Source organism: Hesperophylax consimilis, chromosome 5 (genome assembly GCF_061612785.1).
Source record: "Hesperophylax consimilis isolate HC1 chromosome 5, BYU_Hcon_1.0, whole genome shotgun sequence".
Classification (NCBI taxonomy): Eukaryota; Metazoa; Arthropoda; class Insecta; order Trichoptera; family Limnephilidae; genus Hesperophylax; species Hesperophylax consimilis.
This window is the reverse complement of record NC_142840.1, coordinates 23,951,686-23,962,608: the sequence shown is the minus strand read 5'-3', so window position 1 is coordinate 23,962,608 and position 10,923 is coordinate 23,951,686.

Here is a 10,923-nt window from a genome sequence, read left to right as displayed (position 1 = left end):
TTGTTTTCTTAGTTTTTAACGATCATATATTTTTACAATAGAATTTGAACAATTCATCAAATTTCAACGATCATTTTTAGTAGTTAATTGCGGATGAGGCACTTCCCCTTCACACTTTCATTAGGTATACATTTTTCTTAAAGTTCGAACCCAAGTCTTGCATTTATGCCCGTAAGAATGGACATCAAAATAATGTACTACGGAATTGTAAATCTAAAAAACGCCTACGGAAAAGTATGTTGAAGCCAGACCTCAATTTATCACCCCTTAATAAAAATCGCGGAAGTCTCGCGGGATTCCGCGAAATTCGCCAGTACTACCACTCTTTCGCGTGTTTTATTTTATTTTGTGATGTTAAATATTAAAATAGAAAGTGATTTTGAAGCTCGGTTTGAGAGAAATTTACGTTCGTTAAGTTTATATTGCCTAGGTTGCCATGGACGTCTTAGAGTAATGTTCAAATTATTCAATTTTAACTATTCCGTTGAGAGTCATCTCAATTACTTGATACTTGAAATTATTATTTAATGAAACATGTTGTTGGAATGATAAACGATATTAAAACACTGAACCTTCAAAAAAACATATACTCATATGTTACTGTTAATGTTAAAAACACATAAGTTAATGTTTAAATTATAATATGTTTTTATATAACCCTGATGAAGATTCAGGGTGAACCGAAACTGGTTTGTTTTAAATATTAAAAATATATACAATATAGTGGTATTAAAAACCAAGTTATTTTATTCTACTTACTTATATCCACAAGGTGTTTGCTACATGTGAAAATTTTAGATTTTATTATTGCTTTTTATTGCACAGTTCTAGTAAGGCATGGCTGTGAACGCCGAAACAGATGTCACAAATTATTGTGAAAGTACGATACCTACTTGCAGAACTTAATAATAACTTTATTAAATTTAGATTACTTTTTTTAAATTAAAAAGAGTTATTTTTTATATTAGCTCCACACAGGAGGCACTGAGGAAAATAATTCCCCTCAGGGCCTATGTGATATTTTGGGATGCTGTGTGGAGAGTATTGTTAGGAAAGAAAGGATGGGAAGGTAAAAGGTACCTGGGGTGGGTAGGAATCAGTGAGTCCAGGCGTGACACTCCCACTGTGCAAGGCGATGTTCCGAGAGAGTCCTGTTGGAGAGGTCAAAAGGTCTTCCTCAACCAGTCTCTCCCGATCCGGCATGCCACGCAGTTGGTGGGTGGATGCATCTGCCACCAAAACACCTCACCACAAGAACCCTATTTCTACGAATTAAATACAATAACAACAAAATGGGAAAGTGTACCCTAAAGCTGAGGTGTACCCTTGAGCTGAAATAGTGGGTACAATTTTAGAATAAGACGTGACATCAAGTGAACATCTTATATCAAAACAGAGCTGAAAGTGCATTTAGAATCTCTCCTGTTGAGCCCAGATCTAACAATAATGTATGTTGACTACGTCACGGGAAGTTAATTATACTCTCATGTTTAGAAAAACGAATCGCTCCACACGATTCGGTAAACTTCACTGTGCTAATTAGGTTTGTACACAACTTTATGTAAATACGTTAGTTTATTCAACGAATCACTATTTAGGACGGGTTATTTCAGATAATTTGAACAATTCTCAAATTTCCAAGTTAATGAAAAAATTTCATGTTTTGTGAAAGTTCTTTTCATGTTCTGTTATTATTTCAGTTTTTTTCAAGTAACTGGCCTATAATGATATAACAGTACTTGAATAGCATATTCACAGAACTCGCAAATGAACGTTGAAATTTGAACTGTTCTTCAAATTTTTAAATTCTGTGAAAGATTTATTCAAGTTCTGTTATTATTTCAGTTCTGTCAAGCAACTAGCCTATAATGGTATAGTAACAGAACTTGAATAGGACTTTCACAGAAACCGAAAATGAACGTTGAAATTTCATGAATTGTTCAAATTCTCTGAAACAACCAGTCCATAGTGTTATTTTATGAATGAATGACATTTCTCATCATAGTTGAAAGTGTTTTTTTTAATTTAAAAAAAATATAAATAAAATTTATTTATAAAAATAGCATTTAAGATAAATACATGTTTTTAAAAGGATTACCAATAATTTGAAATACTCATTTTTCTCCGCGTTCGCGTTACAGAAGTTATTGCAACAAATTTAATTCATCACATATGATTTTACATCTGAAGTCTAAAGTCGCTTGTCAACCTGTATTAATTAGTTAATTTAATAAACAATTCCTACTATGGTTTTTAATCAAACAAACCTTGAAACTAAATATATTACGAAATCAAGCTGCAATTACGATTGAATTCTAAAACTTAAAGAAACAGACACAAACATTGAAGAAATCAGAGATGTACTTTATTTCAAATAAATCCATTTCAAATGGAAATGCAAAATGCAAAATGGGTATTTTCCATTTTGCATTTTAAATGCTTTTCTAAAAACCATTTTGCATTTTAAATGCTTTTCGCAATGCATTTTCCAATTTAAATGGTTTTTTGCAACATTCTTCCTACTTTCTCCACTCTTTTTCATAAGCCCCAAATATCAGTCGGTCCTCAACCTCGCTATGAGAGATAATTTACATTTGTCAAGTTGCTCCCTGGTAGGAGCCCTGGCAATTGAGTGATACCATTACAAAAAATACTGATTTAAATACTGAATATGGGGCCATGACGCTGTAATATTAAATGTTAGATAGCAGTTTCTATGTTTTTACGTTGGCAACATTTGTCCCGCGCAAATTTTTTGTGGTTCATAATTCGTAGTATTTTTGGATTTACCATCATGTAATATGTTTGTTCTACATTGATGTCCATTATTAAATGACAAAATTGTTTAAAAATTCTATAATTATTTTAATTGTTTGACCTGAGAAACCATTTTGCATTTTCAATGCATTTTGAAAATAGGTATTTTGCATTTTGCATTTGAAATGCTTTTCTAAAAACCATTTTGCATTTTCAAATGGAAAAGTTTTGACCCATTTCCATTTTGCATTTCAAATGGTTTTGGGTACCCATTTTGCACATCTCTGGAAGAAATACATAGATTTAATAAAATAAATTTCACAGCCCAAATTAACAACAATATATATTTATAGTACAAAAGCTTGTTTTGAATGGACAAGTTTTTTAAATTTTTCTGAAGAAAATCCTTTTAATTTGATGTCTAAAAGTAGACAGCCCTGCCCTGGTGAGTATGCTTAATTATCTCGTACCCTATAAATACAACTGTGCTATTTGTGCTCCATTTCATGCATTTGCTTCTCGCACCAATTTTATGTAAAATTCTTGTTCATGATGATTGTGTGGAGAAAGAAACCTCTGTGAACAATTTTTTAATTTTTTTTAAGTGCACAATAGTCTCAATTGCTCCCAACCATCTAAGCCAGTGATACTATGGCATACCTAATCAGATTATATTGTGAAGATGGAAGAGGTTCCATGATAACTCAACACAGTGACAATTCAACACACTTTTAAAAAGTGAAATAAAGTCATTGGCAACGATGAAAAAATAATAATTTAAGCCGAACCTAACCTAACCTACTTAACCCAGTTAATAAAGTTTTTGTTTCATCACTTTTCATGACTTTATAAAATTTTTTAAAGATTTGATTAATTATCATTTTGATGAGTTATCCGGTCACCAGTGGAAGGAGATGGGGAAGAAGAAGGTTGGGAAGTACTGGCTATTCAGATCTGGTCACCAAACAGGGCCAAAGACATTTCAAGCATCGATTCAATTCTGAATGGTGGTCTTACACCAGGGCGATACTGAGAGTATCTTCCACTCTGCAACGTGCCGCAAATATACGATATATTATTTTATATGAGTAAATTGTGAAATAACTAAATATATAAATTAATCAAATAAAATTTACTTGCGCACTCCGGGATTCGAACCCGCGACCTCCAGCTTGCTAGTCGGGAGCCTTACTCCTCGACCACGTAGGCCGCACAGACATTATAAAACTTTAATAACGTTGCTTCCTTTAAAGCAAATATGAATCATTAATAGGTCAAAATTCGAACACGACCTGCAGATCAGCAAAAAGCTGGCTGCCTGCCCGCATGGCAGCACAGCATTCTGGTCGCTTGCGGGCTCAATAGGTCGGAATTTTTGCAAACCCAGTTTGCCACCTCTTACCAGACCTGACGGCTCACTAGCAAACACCGCCACCGAAAAGGCTAACTTATTAGGGAAAATGTTTGCGGAAAACTCGACCCTCGATGACGGAGGTGCTGTTCCGCCGTCGGTTCCTCACTGCGGCTTCTATATGAAAAAGCTGAGGATCCGGCATCGGGATGTACTCCACGTTATACGGGGGCTCGATGTTAACAAAGCTAGTGGACCTGATGGAATACCTGCCCTGGTATTGCAGAGGTGTGCTGCGGAAATAGTTCCAGTTTTGACAAAGCTTTTCAAAATGTCCCTGAAGTGTGGCACTGTGCCCTCTGGTTGGAAAAAAGCGGTCATTCACCCTATTCCCAAGAAAGGTGACCGCTCCAACCCGGCCAACTACCGCCCCATATCGATCACATCAGTTCTGTCCAAAGTGATGGAACGTGTGATCAACGACAAACTGCTCACATACCTCGAGAAGAACAAAATTATCAACGACCGTCAATACGGATTCCGGCGGAACCGCTCGTGCGGTGATCTTCTCGCGTATGTGTCGCATGTTTGGGGGCGGTGCCTGGAACGTCACGGTGAGACCCAAACGGTCGCACTAGACATATCCAAGGCCTTTGACCGGGTCTGGCACCGAGGACTTGTCAACAAATTGCCTGCTTACGGACTTCCCGCATCCCTGTGTACGTGGATTGCTGACTTTTTAAGGGATAGGTCGATTCAGGCAGTTGCTGACGGTTTCACCTCTTCCTCACACTCTATAAATGCTGGCGTCCCATAGGGATCGGTTCTGTCTCCGACTTTGTTTTTGTTGCACATCAATGACCTTTTGACATGTGCACCGATTCATTGTTACGCGGATGACAGTACAGTTCATGATGGCTTTTTGTTTGACAAGCCCCCAAAGGGCACACAAACTCCAACGGCTCGGAGGGCTTTGAAGCAGAGAATGGACGTTTATCTCGAGAGTATTTCCTCCTGGGGTAAAAATAATCTCGTCGAATTTAATGTTTCAAAGACCCAATCCTGTCTGATTACGTCTAAAAGGGACCTAAATGATAATCTAGTCTCCTTCAACGGAAGCAATCTTCCGAACAGGCCTTCCATTGATATGCTTGGTGTAACTATAAGTGACCAGCTCAGGTACGGGGGCTCTATCGAAGCCAGAGTAAAGCTGGCCTCTCAGAAGCTGGGCGTACTGTACAGGGCCCGCAGATACTTTAATAGTACACGACCCTGTACAAATCGCAAGTGCGCCCTACTGTCGAATTTGGCAGCCATCTCTGGTCCGGAGCCCCTATATACCTGAAAAAAACCCTTGACTCTGTGCAGAAACGGGCGGTCCGTTTGATAGATTCCCCAATCTTAACAAACGGACTGCAATCTTTAGAGCACAGGCGTCAGGTAGGTATGCTGTCCTTGTTCTATCGGTATTACAATGGAAGATGCTCTGAGGAACTAGCGTCATTGATCCCTTCGGCACCGGTGCGTAGTCGGATTACACGCCAAACGCGCGCCCAACATTTGTACACGGTTGACATTTGTCACATGAGAACGGGTCGCTTCTACGATTCGTTCTTAAGTTCAACAGCTCGGCTGTGGAACGAACTGCCGGCCTCTGTGTTTCCTCCCTCCTACAACATGGGACTCTTCAAGACCCATGTTCACTCCTTCCTCTCCACAAAAAGACCCTCCACACAGCATCCCCAAAGATGACATAGGCCCTGAGGGAAATTATTTTCTTCAGGGCCTCCTGTGTGGAGTTAATATAAAAAAATATAAAAATATATATATATACAGGGTGTCCGGAAACTCGTAGTACAAGCGGGAAACTGGTGAATCTACATCACATTTGGAGTGGATTTTGTAGTATATTTTTTTTTATTTGAGCTTTCGTTATCGAGTAAATCGAGTTTGAAGTTGATTTTTTTTTTTTTTTTTTTTTTTTAATCAAATTCTTATAAATTATTACTGAAGATCAAAGTACCCAACTAATTAAAACTATTTGAAAGTAAAACAAATGAAGAAACTCGGATTTGAAGCATTATTTTGAAATCACCCTTCATTTAACCCGGTGTAATCATAAAATATTTCTGCTCTGCAGGGTTAAAACATCTGTTATTCAACCCTAAACACCAGAAAAAACTTTAACCCTAAAATAGCCGAAAAATATTTTTTTTGGTTTTTTTTTTTTTTTTTTTGAAAATGCTCAAATCAAAAAACTTTATGTTTTTTTGGGTTCCCCATGTGGTGTAGATTCTCCAGTTTCCCGCTTGTACTACGAGTTTCCGGACACCGTGTATATGCAGAAATGCAATAATTCTTAATTGTACAATTTTGTTATAATGATTTTATTTTAATTGAAAATAATTGCGTTATGACTGCAGTGATAATAACAATTGTACAACATATTATATAGAATGAATTCGGTGGCATGTCATACATTAATTTTTTGTACGTCGATTGGAATGAAATGTATGTAACCCCAGTAATGAATAAAATGAGGTTTATTACGTATTCATAACAGGTTTACAATGCTGGAAATACTTTGAAATACTCCGACTATGAAATTTACCATGTTAAACTCAATGCTTGTTCCATTTTCGTTAACGTTTTACGTCCACACATATAATAAGTATGCTTCTATATAATACGTATGAAATAATAATTATCAAATATGTATTGGTATCATTGTTACCAAAATACCCTCTTAGACGAATATTTTTAATTTATTTTTAGGAAAATTCGAATTGGGGTCGTGCGGAGCCATCTAGCGGTGAACTTTGCAATTCCAAGTCTATTTGTTCCATCCCGTTTTTCAACCGGAAAATAATATATCGGTTGGGAAACCGGGTTGAAAAATTTGCTTACAGCTTTGTAATTTTGTCAATAGAGCTGAGAAGAAAATTCTGGAAATTTACCGCGAAAATATATCAAACGTACTAAAGGCTTATTCGCATTTAGCCCTTTTATGGTTTGTATTATCATGCATTTGATAATGCCCTCAGAATGCAAAAAGCTTAAATAATAATATTTTTGAATTTGTAAATGAAAACAGTACATTTTGTCTTTACTTTTCAAGCAATTTACACTCGAACTGCTGCAGACTCAATGTCAAGCTTTCTCCCGCATTCCTTTTATTTTATACAGTGTTATGGTGTTATACTCAATAGTGGTAATAAGGTTAGTAAGAATTGGTTTTGTAGGTAGGTAGCTACTTGTTATAAATATAATCTGCCAGCTACCTATTAGCCACGACTGCTCAAGAAGAAATTAAAATCTTCGAATGTCGACAAACGATGGCTGCGATAAAAATTATCATTATTCATTCCTTTACCCCTGTTTGTTAAGCTCACGTTATTTCATTCGGTTCTATTTTTATTTTATTTTTTTTTGTATTTGTTTATTATTTGTGTTTTTAAAATAAATATACAATGTTTACAAGTCATACTGTTTTAATTTATACTACACTTCCATTAAAAGCATTTGCTTGTGGATGGAAGAGGAGTGTACATTTGCGAAAAAAATAATATAACTAGGTTACAAAGTAAAAAAAATTACAAAATTAAAATCCATACAAATTGTTGTATTTGGAAGGAAGAAAAAATATATATTATGGAGGATAAATAGTAGGATAATTTGTGAGATTTTCAAGTTAAACTAGGGGAATCAGTTTTTTTTTGTTAACGATTTCCCTTAAATATTTTTTTTATATGGTTCAATATTTGTTTTTTATCATTAATGCATCTAATTTCTTCTGGTAATTTATTAAAGAAATGTTTTCCTTGGTAGGTATAATGGTGCTGGGCAAAAGAAGTGTGTAGTTTAGGGCATGCATATAAATATTTAAGTCTGGTTCGATTTTCGGCTATGAATGAGTATTTATCTTTATCTTATAATTTTAATAATAGAATTTTGCAAAAATAAGTGTTTAAATACAGGAACTTTGGATTCTTTGAATACGCTTTCAGTGGGGAAGTCTGGAAGATTTTTTAGTATTATTTTTATTATGAATTTTTGAACAATTTCTATGGGGGTCAGGCTAGTTTTGTAAGCTATTAATTATCATCTTTCCTAATTTTAATCTAATTAATAATATCGTAACCATAATCACTTATATTAACTTTGTGCATACTATAATAAACCACTACTATTATACTTCGGTGAATCGTTTTATTTTAATACACTTCGAATAATATACTCAATTCATAATTATATGAATGTACAAATAGCTCAAGATTAACCTCACTATACCTATAAATATAAATAAACATATATTCCCACAGTTTAAAATACCGCATATCTTCAGCATAAAGAACGTACGAATTGAAAATATTTCCTTAAATTCTGTTCTTATTTTCTAGATGATTGTTTGTAGTAGAGAAAAAATTGTTTGATTTCTGAGCTTTTTAGCATTTTTATCTACGTTGAATTCACACACCATTCATATTCAAGATGTTTATTAATATACTTTTATAATTAACTGCAGAAGCGTAGGAAACTGGCAGGTGAAGGGACATTTCCTTTCTGCTAGGACTTCGAGATTTGGACCGAAGGAAGAATTCACTATGAAAATGAAAAATAATATTTCTGTTTTCTTTCTTTCTTTGCTTTGACGCTGCAGTATAAAATGATTAATCATTTTAATGTTTACTTATTTTTGAAACGTGGAATGATAATTATTTAGACCAAGGAATGTACTGAATTCCTGAAAGTGTTTTGATGAAACTACAGACGTGTGCAGATCATTAGACTCAAATTATACATTTGTCATCTTAGGACGTAATTTTTACACCTGTTTAATAATTAATTAATCTAATTGTTTGTTTTTATTGATTAGAGCTATGTTTTTTTATGGCAACCATGATATCCAAATGAGAACATTCATCCAGGTTTAGGCGGAGCCACAATGCCAAACGTCTTCAAGTTAAATCAAATTCCAAAGCTCCCGGGGCCTGGAAATAGCCCCGATATGAACCCTATCGAAAATCTATGGTCGACTGAGAAGAAAAAAATATAACCACTCATCTCGAATTCATTCATATTTGGCATCACAACCAAGAAATTAAAAAAAGCAATTATTAAAAAAAGACTAGGAAATAGGTATTTAATCAAAATACTAGATATAAGCCATTCGTGTAAATGTCATTAAAGTTTGTAAACTACAAAAAATTATTTTAGTCTTATTATCTGCACATGTCTGTATGTTTAGAAGTCAGATATAACTAGTTTACGCTAGAAATATGGAACGGGGGCGTTATGTTAGTTACATTATTTCATTTGTTTCTTTATTTTTGTGGTGATTTTATCCATTTGTTGATGGTGGCTAGATGAAATGATTTATTTAATATCTACGTACACCTGATGGACCTTTCCTCTCATCTTCTTCCCCTTGTCGTATTCAGGTCACGGACAAGGTGTCTCCAGGTGCCCATTTTATTTCCAGAATCTCCTCGCACAGCTGCCTCTAGAATTGCGTTTGCGTTGCGTTTGAATTGCGTTAATATCTTTATGGCGATGCCATACGTAGTAATGCAAAATCATGTGTTTTTGGTTTGAAAATTTGGTCGCCTAGAAATGTTTCAGATGCTTTAATTAAATACTGCGAGAAGAATACATCTTGACCTTTGAAATAATCGAGTATTTTTTATATAAGCCCAGAAAAAAATAATGTATAAGCTTATGAAAACTGATTTAAAGTTCAAAATCTCCTACTTACGAACCCATTTTCGGTTATGATTTTATTGTAAAATTTGGCAAATTAAGTTATTTATAAAATGATCGGAAAAAAATAAATATTCATGCCTGAACATCCACAAAATAAAATAAAAGGCACTTTTTGGCCATGTTTTTTTCTTGCATAAATCAAAACAGGCGGATGGTGTTAAGCGGGAATTTAAACCTTATCGCCATCTACGTAAGGGTTGTTATTGATAGCGGATCAATTTAAAATATTAGACGACGTAGTGCATCGCCTTAACGCAATTTTTCATGTTTTTATGCATAGCACAAAGGATAACAAATTATTATAAGCAATAAATAGTCGCATGAAATATCCATAGCGACGTAGCTCAGTGTTCCAGAGCACCTGACCGAACATCAGAAGGTGCGGGTTAAATTCCCGTCGGCGGCATTTATTTTTACTCGAGAGATATTTTTAATTTGTATAGGCGACTAATTATTACTTATAATAATTTGTTATCTTCATCATTATCTACATATTAAATTATTAGACACAAAAACATAATCACAATTTAATCAAAGTCTCAATTCACCCAGGCTAGGTACGAGTTGATTCAGGGCCTATGTTTCCTCGGCCCAATAGATGAATGAATTTCCTTAGCGTTTCACCGTTGGCGGGGTAGGGTAGGGCGGGCAGGCTGGGCGGGCAGGCTGGGCGGGCAGGCTGGGCGGGCAGGCTGGGCGGGCAGGCTGGGCGGAAATGAATGGGTGGGAGGGGGAGGGGGAATTGTGGGGAGGGAGCACGCACCAAGGACAGGAGTGTAGCCAAACCTGAATGATGCGGTCACGCACACAACCAAATAATTCAGTGTTGCCACGATTTAATTCAATGGATATTTTAAGAAATCGCAATGAATGCGATAATGAAAAATAGCCCTTGATTTATTTTATGCATTAATATTTTAGGTCACAAACAAATATGATTACACTGAAAACTTATTTTAAATAGACAGAAATTAAATCGCTGATAATCCTTTAAAAAAGATTTCCTTATACATTGAAAATAATAATTACTGAATTACTGCAGATGTGTAATT